At 50.3% G+C, this 18,501-nt stretch overlaps 1 protein-coding gene across 1 annotated transcript in view; it reads right to left on the bottom strand.

Annotated features, from left to right (window-relative positions):
• The window catches only part of LOC133128624 (receptor-type tyrosine-protein phosphatase F), a 235,413-nt gene that overhangs the window by 185,286 nt on the left and 31,626 nt on the right, over positions 1-18,501 (bottom strand). The window lies entirely within an intron of this gene.

Genomic DNA, 18,501 nt, shown 5'->3' with positions numbered 1-18,501 from the left:
CCAGTGAGACAAAACCGGCTATGTTAAACAATAAACAAAGGCATAAATAACTTATCGGTCTTTTATCGTTTCAGAAACGCGCCGTCACACTCCACCCACCTGTTGACGCGTAATCCGGCCACATCCGAGTGATGGAGATTTATGGTAAAAGTGGACCTACGTCTCGTAAAGGAAATGAGAGTTGGGATATGATCAAAGGTGGCACTGGCGAAATCACAGTTTGTGCCTGTTTGTGTGGTGATCCTGCCTGTCGCCTCAGAAACAAACATACAACCCCCCCCCCATGCACAGATGAGTGAGCGCCTAATTTCCGAGCGATTCATCACATCTGCCATCGGTGAGACCTGTCGGTCTAACAAAGCGCTGACGGATGGGTGAAGATAAGCTCTTTGTTGTTAAAAGGCGATACATGCGTGGTTTATGTCGGGGCACAGACTGTTCTGTCACCGTTACACTACACCCATCTATCATCTCATTCACTCTGCATGGGGTTGAGTTGGGCGGGGGGGGGGGGTTTGTGCAGAATGCGACCCCCTTTTCTCCGGGGGTCTACACCTCTGGCACACGGGGCTGAGGCGAGAGAACATGTGCAGAGCGTGTGAGGGAGAGGGATCTCCGGCCGGGCGTGATGAAACACGGACCGGGGAGGGTCCGTGGGGCACGCCGCGGAAGGCCGCGGGTGAATAAGCGATGGGAATGTGGCGGAAAAGCGCCTACGTTCTCAGAGCGCGGGGGGCTTGAGGATTAACAGAACGCGTGTCTGGTCTGAAGTGAAGGGGAATGGGCTTACCCTGGGGCCATGGGAGAAACACATTCAACTTGTGAGTGGTCTGAAGGTGGCTCTGTATTTCTGCTGCTCACAATACTGTCCATTAAAAGAAGCGCTCAAAGAACATAACAAAGGCACAGAATTACACTGGTGAGACTGTTGTTCTGTGTCAGTTTAATGCGGTCAGTGGCATAGCATAGTCAAAGCTGATTAAAGACTTCTCTTCCACCAGCAGTTTCTTGCTCCGTCTCACAGTATGGATGAAACTCTTTTTGCCACGGACGTCAATGTTTCCATGCCCACAAATATAATTGCATAATGCAAGCTGGAAATGTTTTTTAAGTTTCGCGAAAACAGAAGGACAAGCAGGAACGGCAAAAAAGCCTGCAGGCTGTTTACGGCACACTACCTAGTGACTCAAGGCTTGATTACTTGATTACGGCGCTGTTAATCAAATTTGTCTCTCCATAAAACCCAAGCCAATGCCATCATCGGCGTCATGACAATGAGTCACAGGACTGATCTTCTCCAGAACCGATCGGCATAGGAGTTAACGAAACACCCGAAACGAACCTTTAAAGCGGCACCGTCACCGTGGTTCGGCGCAACAACCCCGGCGCTGATTGACGCGGCTCTGAATTAGCCGAATGGATCAAGGGCATGTAGCCTGCATTAAGGAGATGTACTGTCTTTCATCCAGAAAATTTCTCTAAGGCTTTGCCGTCTGAGCGGAATCGTAAATCACCCTATCAGCCACCCCAGGGCTGGGGAGAGGCAGAGTCCCGTACCTCGGAAACCGCACGGAGGCCTGGCGCTCCGCAGTAATTACAATAATAAAACATTTAACACTAACTGCTAGGTCTGAGCGTCGTTACCTCGCGTGTCCTTGAAATTTTAATACGGAGAACAAAAATAAAACCGGGGGAACGCTTTATGCTATCGTCACAAGGCATTTACTGTGTTCTTTTTTTTTTTTTTCACATCCCTCTCGCACTCGGTTAAATTTAGCCCTCCACGTCCCAGTGGGCCTCCACTGTTTCGCTCATATATTCTACCTTTGGCACAACAATAACTGCGTCTCATATCGCCTCTTATGTACATAAGTGAATTTAGAACGGAAGCGGATTAGGCTGGGACGTCTCCAGACGCCAGCGCTTTCTAACTGTCACAAAATCGCAAGCGTCCTTATTTCAGGACGTTTCACTTCAAACGTCTTTTGTTCCGTCGTTATAATTGCCACGGAGACGGCTGATTTGTGCGTTTCCCCCCGCTCTCTCCCCCTTCAGAAGGGGCCTTTAAAACGGCACGTTTCCAAAGTTGACTCGCCAGTCCCTTAATTGTTTTTCTTAAGGAGATAAGGGGACGCTGCCCGAATACCGGATCGGCGTTCAGGAGGACGGAGCTACAATAAAGGAGCGACGTGTTGAGGAATGACTGAGTACTCGGACCCCTGGGAGAAGTACACATTTCTGAGAGTACGTGCTGTACTAACGGGGCTATTTATACCCACGGAGTGGGAATTTGGCTCAGTATAGCCTTACCCCAGTAAAGCTCCCTCAAGCGCAAAGAAAATATTGGAATATTTTCAGGTTACACCCAGGGAGTTTGCAACCAGCGGCACAGAACTTCCCAGACCGAACCATGTAATTGAAACCACCGAGAGGAAACGACCAAAACTGCCGCTCCGAGCTTCAGAGCGCTTGATGTGGAGCGCCGGTCCGCGCCCGGTGACCTTGAAGAAGGAGCGGGCTCCCGGAAGAGAGGAAGACGAGGAGATGTGACGACGAGGGGATGGGAGACGGGAGAGGGAGGCCGAGGGCGGCGTGGCTCCCCTCCGCGGATCTCCCATGGGTCTGCGGGGCGGGGTGTCACAAGAGCACCCCCGCCCGCCCCCCCCCTGCTGGATTACCCCCAGCAACCGCTGCATTCCTGCCTCCCCGTGCCGCGCTGGGGGTGGGGGAATTACACGCACGCCTCGCATACTCGGCTCATCGCTGGGATGCCTCGGCCCGTCTCTCCACGGCTCCCCGTTTTAACGGGCCCGATTCGCGAGCTACCTCTTATTCCGCCTCTCTGAGCACAAATGAGCATCTCGTACGACGGTCACGGGCAGAGTTTTCGCGCCGATTCATACCAGGTAACTAAATCCCGAAACTCACTCCATGTTGTGGGACCAACACAAAACACAACCTGTTTGTTTGTACTGCTCATTCGGCGCTCCGTGCCCAGCTAGACGGAACGACATCAAGCCAACGGTTGAAAAGCACTGGAGACTGAGGTTAAATAATCACCTTCACTCACAGCCATTCTGAATCGGATGAATGGCAAGTGAGAAAATGCGGCCGTAGCTGAGGAATCACAAACTCAATAAATCGGATTTCCCCTTCTTTTCTCCCTATGCACACAGCAATGATCTAAAGCTACACTTAGGAGTCTGAGCAAGGCGCTGTACACATAAATTCTGCCCAACCCATGGCTTTCACGCTGCTACAGTGCGCAGCAGTAGGGCTGATAGCATCAGACAGCCTAGTAAAAATGCAAGATGAACCGTAATGTAATTTCCCCCCAGTGTCTGCGTGGCGCTCCGACCAGCGCTGCTAGGTAGGCCTACCTGCTCGGAGACGTTCAGATCAATTCGCGTCTCCGTAATGAATTCCGCCACCACTGTTGCATTAAACGCAACGCTATCGTGAGTAGGTATCGCCAACTACCACGGAGGGTCCAGCCTCTTGATTTCCCCATAGAGTTTTTACCCCAGAAATGACACCCCTTCTGCTCCCCACCCCACACCCCCCCCCCCCCGGCGCCCCTCTCTGGTTTTGTCATGTATTCACTGGAGTAACAATGGCTGTGGAATCACGAGACGCAGAAGTGCTCTCAGCGGTACAACCACAAGGTCAGGAGTGCAGAGAAGGGGGAGGACTCGAAAGACCCAGTGAGCCCACGTGAGCGAATCCACCGGGCGTACTCTGCACGAGCTCTTAGCCCCTATTGCATATTCCCACTCTGCATTCTGAGAGGGCCCTCGCTCACATGTCAGAAGCAGACAACAGCATTTAACGCCGGAGGATTTGATTCGCCCGCTTCTTCAACAGTGTCCGGGAGGGGGAAGCGTCATTTGTCTTTCTCTTATCGCTTGGCGAATACCAAGGAGTCAAACCATTCTTGGCATGTTTTTCAGACTAAATAAGCATAAGGGTGTATCTCTAACCTTAAGGCGCCCAGAAAAACAACAGCATTAATCTAACTATTCATAGGCTGACAGAAAACAACAAAAAACATCCCGGAAAACAACATAAAACATCTAGTCTAAATGTAACGTCGTCCTTGGTCACGGAAGGTTTTTTTTTTTCCGTCCGCCGCAGTTTCTTTGCTTCAGTAATGAGCGGAGCGCAGTGCCGTTCGGCATTCACAGAGCTCAGAGAATCGATGGCACAGACCTCAGGATCTAAGTGCTGCAGTTTTTCTGCGGTGAATTCGAAAAGAATGGTGGAAGAATATATGCTCTTTCCGTCATCTTGAATTTCCCTCACTCCCTTGGGTGGTCCTGAATATGAACCTTCCAAAAGACACGTCTGGCAGACACCCCGCCCCCCCCCAGCCCAGCCCAGCTCAGGCAGCATTACCTAAGGGCAGGAGACCCCCCCCTCTCTCCCAGGAGCTCTGACTGCGCCCACAGATGAAGTCCACCGTGGGCAGCGACAGAAACAATGCCCGCGCTGGGAGAAGGACACTTCCGAAGAGTCGCTCAGGCGTCACCGAAGGGGGCCTTCGATGCCGTCCTTCCTCCTTGAGGAGCGTCAGGAACGCGCTCTCTGTGGCGGTGACAACACCCATCACGTCAAACGTCCGGGGCTGTCGCTGAGCGTTACGTCGCGGGATCAGCCAACGGGAGACGCCCCCGGTATTTAGGCCAATGGCACGAGATGCTGCGGTGCCATTCGCCGCGCCGCGTTTACATATTTATTTTGGCCATAAAGAGGCGGGGAATTCACTTTATTTACTGATTATTTAAATTGGATTTTTTTTCATTTTGCAGTCGTCGAAGTAGACACTGGCAGGTGGCCAGTGATGATGGGTGGGAAACATCAGAAATGGAATAATGAGAGTGCTAAACATGTGAAATCAATAGCTGAAATGGGCTTATCTGAAATAGCCGTCCCTGGTCAAGTTTAAACACAGCGGCGCGGCAGTGGCGTAGCGCTAATTGCTTTCCATTTGGACAGGGCCCCCCCCTTCAAGCGCTTCAACATCATCCCTTAATGTAGGAGTTTATCTGCCTGAATCATTCATCACGTACGCTCAGCTCCAGTATGGATGATATGGCCCGTAGTGGAGGGCTGTTTCCCTCCTCCTAATCGTATCTGGTTTAGCTAGCGCTCCCTCCCTGCTAGCTAATTATCCTGGTCACCGGGGGGGGGGGAGACTGTGGGCGAGCTGCATTGAGGCCTGAGTGGAGAGAGAGAGAGAGAGAGAGAGAGAGAGAGGGAGTGAGAGAGAGAGAGGGGGAGAGTAAGGAATGAGGGAGTGAGGGATGGGGAGAGGGAGGGAGGGAGCGAGGGAGAGAGAGAGGGAGGGAGGGAGAGAGGGGGAGAGGGAGGGAGAGAGGGGGAGAGAGGGGGAGAGTGAGGGAATGAGGGAGTGAGGGACGGGAGGAGAGAGAGAGAGAGAGAGAGAGAGAGTGTTTGTGGCTGTGCCTGGGCCTCACACTGGTCTCTCTCTCTCTGCAAAGCTGTCCTGGCAGCCTCGTTGGGCAGGGGCCACGCTCGACCTCCCGCGCCCCCACAGGAACGTCCTGTGCAGTCCGTTCAGAGGACGAACTCAAAGGCGCCCCTTTATACCGCGCTGCGGAACGGAAGGAGCCTGCGAAGGAGCTTCTCTCGCCTGGCCGATGACGTCACTCTAAGTGCCTAATTTGTCACCGGCTGACAATTTTAAGGTTGCCCCATAAAAAATGCAGTGCAGATGCAGCAGAACACTAAACTGGGCTGTTCCTAGCTGGTGAGAAACGGTGGGACGAGATCAACCTGGCTTGCGTCTACAGCATCCGTACAAACACAACGTGTCAGGATAATGTGCGACCTATCTGTATTTCCTCATTAGCCCGTAGCCATATCCCCAGTTCAGTTCAAATACCTCAGCCATTGAATTCACACCAGCCTACCGCAGCTGTGGAATTCTTATGCTAATCCAGAAAATACCCTAAAACTAACCCCCCCCCCCACCCACCAACAGCTCTCCAGGCAAGAAGGAAATTCCACTATGAAATCAACAACAGCTAGGGCACAATTAACCCAGACTCTTCATGGATGCCCTCACTCAATTATATAATGAGAAAAATCTTTTCCACGAGCAGGAAATTGGTGCAGATAACCGGTTCCTTCTCAAGTCATTCTAAGCATCATAATCAGCTTCTGCCCATTAATATCACATGAAGAGTAGGACGCGTACAGATTGAACACCGCTTCACTTCTTCATGAGAGCGATATCGCCTCAGCCTTTATTTCCAAATTGCATACACTCCTAAAGACCAGAACGTGAACTCTCCGTACGCGTTACACTGTAAGCCATACTTAACCTGTAAATGCACGCTGCCTTCCTTTTGCAATGTCTGCAGATTATCACAGGACATATTGCATCACCTGCACAAAAACCAAAAGGAAACTCTGGTTTAAAAAGACTGACTTACTTTTCCTGTTCTTCCTGGGGTTTTTTTTTGTGCCCCACCCTTCTGTCAAAAACAAGCAGCGACTGCCTTACGCCCCCGCGGAGACACTGTGTGTACGGAGGTGATCGTTCCTGGTCCGGTGGGCTGAGCCGAGGCCGCCAATCACGGCCGCTGCCCTACGGGGCAGCCAATCACGGCCGCAGCCCTAGTCTGAGGTGACACCCATTGGGCGGAGGCGCGTACCCCAGAGCATCGGTGGGATTCCATCGACAGGGGGGCAGAGCAGAAGAGCCAAGATGGCGGCATACTCGTGACACTGCAGGGTGCAGAAGTGCAGTGTGGAAGGCAACCCCTCGTCCGCTGTGGAGCGTGCGGGGGGAAGGCCTCTGCCCCTCTCCCCTGCGGCCGCCGGCTCTACGGACGCCGGCTGAGCTCCGTGCCCTCCGAGGGCGTGGCGAATGGCACGGTCACCGGCCTCCCCCCGCAGGCCCGCGGGGGGCTTGTCAAGCGGCAGACCTCTCTCAGAGCGCCGCCGTTAAAACAAACATCGCGGGGCCAGGATCAGGCCGCAACAATAGAGGCACGCTTAGAAAAACGGCGCGGCCGCCGTCTGCTCACCTGGGCCCGGGGAGCGGGAAATGTGCACTGCAGTGACCCCCCTGATCCCTTGAGCAAACAACGGAGCCAATTAGCTTTAATAACAGACCTCGCGTGCATCTCACACACCCTCCTCTCACGGTATGTTAGAGACCGCCCACGAGAGCGAGGCCTACAGGCGCCTGTACACCTGTTAAACCAGTCTCCCCGGAGCTTACGGTCGGCTCCCTCACACGCCCACCACAGCCCTCCCCAAAACGCTCGAAGGACTTGGCTGCTGCTTCCCTTTCCCAAATAATCAGCCCAATTAAATTAATGGATCTTGGAGCCGTAGTGCGGTGGCACAAACAATTTGCTTCATGCTTGTCGTATCTCATCACCTGATAACGACGTGACGCATGACTTTGTTTTCTTCATTTCTGACATGAAGACGGAGCATTTTACCAACAAAAATAAAGAAACGTTTAGAAACGGAGGCAATAGAGACGAAAAAAAACAAAAACCTGAAACGTTGTAACTGAAAACCAACGGCGTCAAGGGAATGGTTTCACAGGCCGAAGGTCAAACATCTCCAGATGTGAGGCTAAGTCACCCAACGGTGCCCGTGGTTTAAGATCCTCTCACCCGTTACAGTGGGACGCGAGAGTGGTTCTGGAAATCCACCTCCCGTGTTCCGTCTAAGCAGACGGAGGAGACTGTAGCGGGTGATGCGTGAACAGCTGGGAGCGCAAGGTGTCTGATGCCAGCTTCAGGTTATAGATCAAAGGTGTAACTGACATCTGCGGCGCCCGGTGTGGAGCGCCAACCGCTAAGGGTTCTCGTTTCCCCCTCTCTCGGAGTCGGGGGCTGCTTGGTTGAAGATGATCCTTGGGAGAGGCACTGATGACGGCCCAGGCACAAACAGGACGCCTTCGAGGGTGGCTGCACGCGCGCTGTGGAGGGGGGTCCCCGCCAGAACGAGATCCGACGACCCCAGCGATGGGAGAAGCATCTTCACGAGTGAGTGTCGTCATTATTCCCTCACTTCCACTTGGAACATTTAATATGCGGGCATATATACATATTTCATCGGAAAACAACAGATCTTTCTTTGTGTAACAACCTCCCCAGAGTTGTCAGTAAGGCAAAACCAGTCTGCAGGGCGGCACAAGCCAATCTCTATTGTCGTAGTGCCGTTACACTAAATGACATAAATCAATCCTAGTGAATTTTGTTGGCAGTGCTGAAACATAACAAAGTTTGGAACTACTTCCAAGCGACTGTATCAATAATAAATACCAACTTTGTTAGTATTGTGAAATATTAAAAAAAAAAAAAATAGGAGTGCCAGAATTTTTTTTCTTTTTTTTATCGTAGAACTACAAACATTGCTGCCCTTCCAAACTCCGCCGGAAAGCATTCAGACACAAACTTAGTGGCGAGTTTGCTGAGCCAACACATCAATGAAATTAATTCCCTCCCTTCTCTTAAACGGCGAGGCGCAAATGACATTAGCCTACATTTTCACGGCGAATATCGTATTCCCACCTGAGAACGGGGCCCAGCACGGAGCGTCCACCGCCAGCCCTCTCAGCCGCCCACGTAATGAGAGTCTGCCAGTTACAGGTTGACGCGTTCCAAGCAAAGCGCCTATACAAACAGATGGCGCAGGCATCCTGCAACTTCCAAAGCGCCTGAAAACATCAAAGTTGTTCAAAATATAACTCCCTCCCCCCCCCCCCCCCCTTGACATTCCGCTTGGACCGAAAAAGCTTGGTTTGCAAATCTTGGCCGGAGGGTCTCGGTGCGCTAAATTGCATTGGACGCGCTGGCACCACGGCGTTCAGAGAGAGCGAAGCAGGGAGCACACGCCTCCGAGGCAGATTCTGCTGTAACCAAACAGGTAATGATGGCACAGCCTGAACTTCCATTGGCCACATACTGTGGGGGGGGGGTTCAGCTTCTTAATATGCACGAGGAGAGAGCATTAGAATGTTAATCACACATGCCCATTTTCAATCTCGCAAACACTCGAGGCTTTATCTCGGCGTACAAGGTCCTGTAATCCTTACAATGCATACCAATTGTGTGGGCCTGTCTGGGAGGTTTTGGATTCTCCTTTACAAGCGCCTCTGTGAGTGTCCTTCAGATTCAGAGCACTCTTGTCCTTTTACGTCTCTTAAGGCTACAGCAACACTCTGGATCTGGTTCCAAGAACCGTGTACAAACCACTGGTGGGCAAGAACATTAAGGCTGCAGCAACACTCTGGATCCGGTTCCAAGAACCATGTGTGAACCACCTGTAAGCAAGAACATGGGGGACCTAGGCAAGGCCCATCTGGCACGAGGCTCGTGGCTGTCCGTTCCTCACAGGGCATGAAATTAACTGCTTTAACCTGTCGCTAGAGCATCCTGCGGATTCAAAAAAAACCACCAACCATTTCCAATGTTTTATCACCCACATTACCTTTTACAACACAACACAACCTGGTTGGTTACCTGCTGAACTGGCAGCTCGAGTAGAAACGTCTTAGCAGCCGTAGTAAAACTTTCACCTGCATCCGGCTGGGGGGTGGGGATTCGTACCCTCAACCGCTCCTCTTAGCAGGGTAAAGGTCCCGTGTGGGCCTCCCACACCACCCTCCGAGGGGCACGCCGAATTTCCATGCAGAGATGTTCCTGCTCCTACACTGTCCCGCGGAGGGAGAGGTGCTCCGCCTCGGTTTTCACACTCTTCCAGACAGTCTGAACCCACCAAACTAATCCTACCGAGAGGGGGATTGGGCAGAGCATCAATGCAGGACAAAGGCTCTCTCCAAGGGGAGGAAATCCAGTCTTTAGGAGGGCCATTTTTAAATCCAGTGCTGCATCCTTAGGATTAATTTAGGGATGTTCTGGTGAAATGCCCCGTTTCAGTATGACTACACCTTGTTTTTAAGTATTTTTTAAGTGTAATTAAGCATTCATTTTGACAACATGGTGATATCTTTCTTTTTTTAGCATGACAACTTTCAACTCGGAAAAACACATATTCAAAGTGTAATTATGTTTAATACAGGGTTTAATGTAGATTATTTGCCGTTCTCTCAAAAGACTGTGGAAGACAAAAATAATAATCCGCCTCTATAAATGGATTGTAGGTACAAATGTTAGCTGTGTAAGTAGCTCTGGATGAGGGTGTCTGGAGATTAAGTAAATAATACTTAAAAAGTCTTCAGCAACATCCTCCACAGCATAGGAAATGTCTGTCTGAAGTATGAACTAAGACTTTAAGAAAACATGTAGAGTTCAGGAACATTCACTGTTTAATATGCTAAAACAACCAACACAGAAATTGTTATTATTCACTAAAGACCTAGGCCTACATTCTGCTGATGATTCAAAAGTTACATAAGTTATGTAAGGTACATGAATTGTCAAAACAGTCCTCATAAATTAAAAGACTTTCTTCTGGCTGTGATGTGAAAAGAATCTTGGAATCAGCCATTGTGCATTATCTACCATTGTAGACTTACGTAATTTGAATCCAACTAATGTGTTCTACCGTAGCCTTGTTTGAACCTGTGTGAATAGAACATATTCTGATACTTTCCCCACCTCAAATATCCTGGTCAGTCGGGCGAAGATGTGCTCATTTCCATTACATGCAAGCAGGAGTGACAATACAGGACACAGTTAAGCCACCGCTTTGTGCAAAAAAAAAAAAGTCGGCAGATACCACAATGGTCTATCAAATAAAATCAGCTGAATCATACACCCATTCAACATAAATTCAATGCACCTCGTTATCAACCTGCCTGCTATCGCTGAGAAATTTCATGAAGTGTTACGAGCGATGAAAATCTATATCGAATAATGGACTCCACTCCCGTATTAGAACATTATTAGTTGTCCCGAGTCCTGGTTCCAAATCTAAAATGTATGAGAACGGTACACCTGCCCCTTGCTCTCGTACACCAGTTGTGTGCCACCCGAAGGAGCTGCCAGCCTGTTTGTACTGCCCTGGCCTGGATCTCAATGTGAACAACACTGTTATAAAAGAATAAGCCACCTGGTGGCCCAATACAAAAAAATATATATACGGTATACACCCCTACCTACATGCATCTTTGATCCCAGAGCAGTGACCTCTTTACCTGACACTCGAAGTTAGCAGAGTTATGGCAGTTCTTTCGACTTGCTTTAAGGTCAAACAGTTAAAAATAGGAGCCTTAAAAACACGACGACGTGAACGAGCCGCAGCAGCTCCTGCTGAGGACGCGGGGATAACGAAACCGTCCGAGAAACGTCAAATACGTGTCGTTCCGAGCGGAGCGTCCGCAGCGCAGCCAATCGATCGCATTCGCTCCGGCGTGTCGTTAACGCGGGACGAGGAGCGGAACCGGCCCCGGCCCCGGCCCACCGGGCCCCGGAGCCCCCTCCCCGCTCCTAATTGCGTCCGCGGGAGCGGTAATGCGAAAGCAGCGTTTTTTTTTTTTCCTGAGAATCTAGTTTCCTTTGCGCCTCTGGCACCTGGCGTGACAGATGTGTACCTCTGGTCTGACGGCCTTGCACTCTGCGGGCTCCAGAAGGGTGACAGAAACGCTGAGCTCGGTTCTTAAAGTGACATCGGCAGCGGTTTAGGACTTTTTTCCTCATGTCACCAAAAAATGTAGTTCGCGCCGGACCACAGACTGCAGTGACCTTCTTTCATTTAAGCACATTTTCTCTTTTTTTGTGCAACATTTGTACAGCATCATTTGATTTTACTTTCTGATAGATGATTTCATCATCGGCGAAGTTGAAAGTGAAAGTTGCACAAGTAGGCCATACCACATAGAACGGAGATCTGGCCCCGGAATCCAAATCGGGCCCTGGTATGCTATCCTCCCAGCAGTAATTAGCAGAATGATTAGTGCTACTGATTGGCCAGTTCGGCTTCACACCTGACTGAAAAGCTGCATGTTACACCCCCGAGAGGACAGAAGAGCAGGATACAGGGAGATATGGAACTGTATTGCACCGGCGTTTTACGCTTAAAAAACACAAACTCTTCGCCCCCTTCCCCCTCGTAGGTTCAGCGTGAAAATAATGAAGGCAAAACAACAAAGACAAAATAAATCAAACCAAACTAGCTTTTCAGCTCCGTAGCCTTCAGCTCCACATCTCATGAACATTGCTCTATTCCACTTCCCTGGTCTCAGCCACGCACTGTGGAAAGAAGCACACCTTTCAACTCCTAGACTGATTCGAAATGCCATCCAGGTGTGTATGCCTGCTTAACCAGTAGGCGTGGTCCTCGAATAGCCTTGCATCTTTCCTGCAAAACAAACACCCAGTCGTCTCACAGGAGTTCTTCACCCTCGAGGAACATGGACACACAGACCCCCACCCAATCTCTAACTTCAGCTATTTCTGCCATTTCTGTTGAGTAGGGTTGCCATAGATAGGGCCAGGCTTGTCGAAAGGGCTGGAGGCTCTTGGGTTAGAACAACAGGAAACAGCTCAGAATGTACCAAGGTAGCCAGCTGGCACGCAAATAGCTATGGTCAATTTTCCCATAACTGAAAGCTGAGGAGGAGTTTCCCACTGTGTGATAAAAGCTTCCTCATACACTTAAAAGGCGCTTTCAAAACTCACTGATAAACATACTGCAGCTTGTCGGCTTTCAGAAAACGAATTTAGTTTGGATAAATTCTGATTTGGATTCAACTCAACAGTCGACAGAGGGAAAATGATCTTGTTCTCTATTTTTTTAAGATGTAGGCAGGCAATGCGGAGAGAATCCACACAGAGGACACACATTCACCTCAAAAGATCCTGAACCACTTAAACTAACACACTTACAGATGTTACAGCACGACGCCAACTTCTGATTTTGCTCACATCGATGTGACAACACATTCTTTTTCTGGGAGCTCAGTCATCTGTCACGCCCGCATCGCCCAGACCTGCGTCGTTCCCGCACAATGAAAAAAAAAAACAATAACTCCAGAGCTATATAGCCTAATCATTTGAATCCCTGTCCCTTGGCTTGGACATAGTAAACTGATATTGAGGAAACAATGAACACCAATATTCCCCTCTAAATTAACCGTACCCCATATGGCATCATTTCAACAGTCTGTCAGCAGCTAATCCCCTGAGGTGCTCGAGTACAACCTCAGCAAAAGCAGTCAATAAGCTGCAGAGAATGAAAGCTTTCCAATAAAACATTAAATTCAAGCCAGATATGATTAAACTTGGGGCATAAAAGAAATAAAACACTGCTAGTTTCTCCACTGCTGTGATTATTGATCAGAATATCCATTTTTCTAATTGACTAATCCTCTGCGGTTTATGCATCATTAAGGAATGGCAGCCTCGGTAGATTAATTGTTTGAACGTACACTTTTTAATCGATGCCGCCCGAGATTTAATTATTCACGCTCGCCCTGAAGGGCGCGTGACAGGCAAGTGCGGCAAACGGTGCCGCGTCGCTTCGCCCGGGAGTCTGACGGGAATGACGGAAAAGCGCAGGTGGTCGGGGAGAAAGGAGAGGGAGGGGGAGAGGGAGGGGAGGGAGGGGGGAGGACACACTTGATAATTTGGGTAATGTGTCCAAATCCTCGCAGGAATGCGTGAAAGAATGCTCAAGAAAAAATAATATATAATTGCATTCTTGGCATGCAATGGCTCGTTACCGTTGCCTTTTACTGCTAGGCGTGACAAATCAATTACACGTTCCCTAATAACGTGAAGACGGGTGACAGACAAAGCCGCAGCATCTGCTCAAACTCGCTCCAGTTATTTCCTGAAAATATTTTCATGGAGATGCGGGGGGGGGGTTTGGGGGGAGGTGAAGTATTCAGAGGTCGATGAGTAGCTGTTCGGGGGGGGGGGGGGGGGGTGTGGAGGATGGTATTTGGGGGGGTGATATTCGTTCCGGTTGCCTCACAGGGATGAAACCGGCTCGCTGCCATCCGTCACTGCGAAGCGCTAAGAGAAGGCCGCGCGATTTATCTCATAAAGACATTGCAGACGTTCAGTCGCTAAACCGAGCGGCATGCGCAATACTGGGGGGAAAAAAACAATAACTGTAGCCATGCTAATCTAATCGACATGGTTCCAGACCGCTGAAATTATACATGACAGCTGGGTATGTTTCCCACTGCGGATCAGCATGGCCCGAGGTATCAGTGTTAGCCTAGAGTACTCGTACTCCCAGAACCGTTCTGGGCTGGAACCGAGAGACTTTGAGACGCAGCCCGCACGTTGCAGACTGGAGACAGTGTGGCTACGGAGAAGATGGCTCACATACATGCTGGGCTACATGTCATCTTATGTTATATAACTGTGCTGCTTTGGCTTTGGCATGCTATCTACAGAGGGAAAAAAACGTTCAGGATGAACATCGTTCATAAAATACCGCAGTTTCCAGCGGAGGGGGGAATGATGACCGTTCTCGTTAAGTCGGACCGACCACACCGACAAACATCTTTCATCTTGAAAAACTGCTTAACACGGTTGAAAAAAATAAATAATTTACTCATTATTTATGATGCCGTAGGACGGATTTCAGCGGAAAGTAATTTTCTAATAGCAGTGATTTAGTCGTATCCGAGTTCCAGCCCTGAGACGTAACCCTCTGCTTCGGAGGTTAGCCGTTACATCACTACCCGTTTCGCCGACGGTTTTTAATTGGACCTCCTGCCAATCCATCTCCAACGCTGCTGTCAGACGACAAATATTTGTTCCTGCTGATGAAAATGACGGTAATTAGCTCAGTGTGCCCCACCATAACATTAGCATTAACCTCCACTGCCTGCAATCCAATTGAAAAAAAAAAACCAAAAACCCAGGCATTTTTTTCAAATGCAAGAACAGAGGCTGGGGGGGGGGGGGGGGGGGATCAGATCGATTCCTTCAGCAGGTCTTTCAATTCCCATAGTTATAAAAACGGACGTTTTCCTTCCCTCAAAGCTTTTACGGATCAGAGGTGCCATTTTGTAACAGTGTACCGATTCTGTTGACACAAGTTACAGAGGGAAGACAATAACTTACACAGCCCGGGGGACTCTGTGGAAATCGCACCTTCTTCCGCTGCGATTGTTTTAAGCTGGGGCCGGGCGCAGCGTGGACCGCCCGCCTCCGTCGTCTTTCGCGAGGAGACGACGGGGCGTGATGACGGGATGTTTTCACCCTCGCCGGGGGTGACGGGCCTCGGTTTGAATGTGCAGCGCGCTGCAATTCGGGACGCCCGGCGTCCCACAGACGGAGAGCGCGCCTCCTTTCTTCAGCTCAAAGCCCCCTGCAGTCGGCTGCCACGCGTCAGTCACTCAGCCGGCCCGGCGTAGGCCAGGGGCTTCGACACAGCCCCCTTTCACCGGAACCCCATGCCAGCGCTGGTGCCACTCACTCTCCTATTGGCCCGGTACGAGAAACTCTGAACGGGGGCCGTGTTAAAAAAAACTGGCCTCAGCGGTAATGATTTCAGGACAAAGCTGTAACAGGGTTTAGATGTTTCTATGGAAACAATCAAAAGAAAGGTGTCATCGGTTTCAACAGTCTCAGGTACATATTGATGGTGTGAGTGTTTTCTTCTGTAGAGGAGTACTCTTTTTCTCTCTTTTTTAAACCGAAATGTTATTTTTCTCATCTTTCAAAATGAATTGCCACTGAGTGTTACGAAGGTAACCTACACAGGAGAAACTCCTCTGCAAAACCTCCAAGCAGGCCTCCCGCTGTAAAAAATAATGAAAATACAGAGTTCTTGAGTAAAACGCAAGGACAAATCAGCTTGTAAGCATTCAGAGAAAATTGTCAAAGGTCTCCACCCTCCATTTCACCATTCACTCACACTGCTTAACAGACAATGTTTGCCTTTTAAAATCCGAGGCCCCACAGATCGTTTTGGGGGAAAGTTTTGCCACCGACAATGGAGGGAGCCAAAGTTTGTTCCCTGACGTCAAACAAAAAGCCCACGAAAGAGAAGACGGGAACAAGTACAACAACCGAACGACAAACTGTCCAAAAGCAGTCACTCACTGCATTCTAATGAACATCCCTGTCCCAAGTGGGCAGGTTAAAGACCAGGCTGACTGGGGTAATTCCGCACTTCAGCACAACAGCGGCAGACCAAACGCCCGCTGACTGCCCTGTATAACCAACGCGAAAAACCTTCACACGCGCCAATTCAGCGCTATAAATTAACATCAGCACTTCTCAACCAAAGATTTACAAGTTTCCATTTGAAAGGGAATGCGAGGCGTTTCTGCTACGATTAATATTTATTTAGAAAAGTAAGTAATGCCCCGAAACTGAAAACTACACAGTTTGTCCATTATGTCGACGCGTCGACTTTATTCATTAGTGTAAAGAAATTTTAAACAGCTCCCTGAAACCAGCTTTTGGAAGCGACACAGAATGGAAAAAAAAAACCTGGACCTGCAGCTGTTTCATGGCAATAAAACAATATTCCTGTCCAGGGTGACAAATGGATCCAGGCATCGCCAGTAGATGTCAGAGAACTAGGCGCATGCCAAGTGCTGAGATACAGGTTGAAAAGCATATGCATTACATTATAATATTAAAGATAGCTTAGGCTTGCTCATTCAAATCTCTAAAGAGGATGACCTGATCTAAGAAATGGCCTGGATAATTCTGTAGAGCAATCAATCTATTCTGAACTGCGAATGAGGAGATTACATTTCAACAGCTTTAATGCCCGCACCAATAATGACTTCTTTCACCCTATAATAAGAAGTTGGATTGAATCAGATCGTTCTGCAGCCAAATTAATACATTTTATTCTGCCAGAGGGGCTAAAACTGCTCTTCAGGGCGATTTCTGCACAGACGATATTCATAACAAATTTTCCAGATCTGTATTAATGATGAACGTTATGCATTTTAATTACACAGCCAGTGTAATGTCCGATATTAACGCTGGCTCTCATGCCCCCGTCGACCTTCAGTCTCCCATCTCCCCAGCCGCTCTGTAGAAGACATTAAAGGCTACTCTTTCATGCATGCAGTCATGCACACAAAAGCGTGTGTGTGTATATGTGTGTGCCTGTGTGTGTGTGTGTGAATGTATGTTTACATATAGGCTGTATATGAACAAACATATGCACGAAGGATTAAAAGTTAAACAGGCTTTTTAGCAGAATCCTCAAAGTCTGGTACCGAACTGCCTCCACCATTTGACATTATGACAGAGAGACAAGAGGATGATGACTCATGGGGGAGCGGGATTTGTAAGCACTCCCGCGTATCCCATCATGCCCCGCGCTCCTTCCTTCTCTCTGGACGCCTCCGATGCTGACAGCCGAGCGCTCCAGTGAGACGGCCTCCAGGGGGGCAGGGGCTGGCGCGACTCTGCGCCGTGACAGCGGAGAGAACGGCTGCCCCTCCAGCGCCGTACTCTCAGTGCCCTGGGGCTGGAGCTCTTCTGTGCGCCCAGACCCAGCATTAGCGCCTTCGCTAGTCTGCTAGTAGCACTCCCTCCAGCGCCGTACTCTCAGTGCCCTGGGGCTGGAGCTCTTCTGTGCGCCCAGACCCAGCATTAGCGCCTTCGCTAGTCTGCTAGTAGCACTCCCTCCAGCTCCGTACTCTCAGTGCCCTGGGGCTGGAGCTCTTCTGTGCGCCCAGACCCAGCATTAGCGCCTTCGCTAGTCTGCTAGTAGCACTCCCTCCAGCTCCGTACTCTCAGTGCCCTGGGGCTGGAGCTCTTCTGTGCTCCCAGACCCAGCATTAGCGCCTTCGCTAGTCCGCTAGTAGCACTCCCTCCAGCTCCGTACTCTCAGTGCCCTGGGGCTGGAGCTCTTCTGTGCGCCCAGACCCGGCGTTAGCGCCTTCGCTAGTCCGCTAGTAGCACTCCCTCCAGCTCCGTACTCTCAGTGCCCTGGGGCGAGAGCTCTTCTGTGCACCCAGACCCAGCATTAGCGCCTTCGCTAGTCTGCTAGTAGCACTCCCTCCAGCTCCGTACTCTCAGTGCCCTGGGGCGAGAGCTCTTCTGTGCACCCAGACCCAGCATTAGCGCCTTCGCTAGTCCGCTAGTAGCACTCCCTCCAGCTCCGTACTCTCAGTGCCCTGGGGCTGGAGCTCTTCTGTGCGCCCAGACCCAGCATTAGCGCCTTCGCTAGTCTGCTAGTAGCACTCCCTCCAGCTCTGTACTCTCAGTGCCCTGGGGCGAGAGCTCTTCTGTGCACCCAGACCCAGCATTAGCGCCTTCGCTAGTCTGCTAGTAGCACTCCCTCCAGCTCCGTACTCTCAGTGCCCTGGGGCTGGAGCTCTTCTGTGCGCCCAGACCCGGCGTTAGCGCCTTCGCTAGTCCGCTAGTAGCACTCCCTCCAGCTCCGTACTCTCAGTGCCCTGGGGCGAGAGCTCTTCTGTGCACCCAGACCCAGCATTAGCGCCTTCGCTAGTCTGCTAGTAGCACTCCCTCCAGCTCCGTACTCTCAGTGCCCTGGGGCGAGAGCTCTTCTGTGCACCCAGACCCAGCATTAGCGCCTTCGCTAGTCTGCTAG

Source organism: Conger conger, chromosome 5 (assembly GCF_963514075.1).
Source record: "Conger conger chromosome 5, fConCon1.1, whole genome shotgun sequence".
Classification (NCBI taxonomy): domain Eukaryota; kingdom Metazoa; phylum Chordata; class Actinopteri; order Anguilliformes; family Congridae; genus Conger; species Conger conger.
This window is presented reverse-complemented; position numbering and strand designations above follow the sequence as displayed.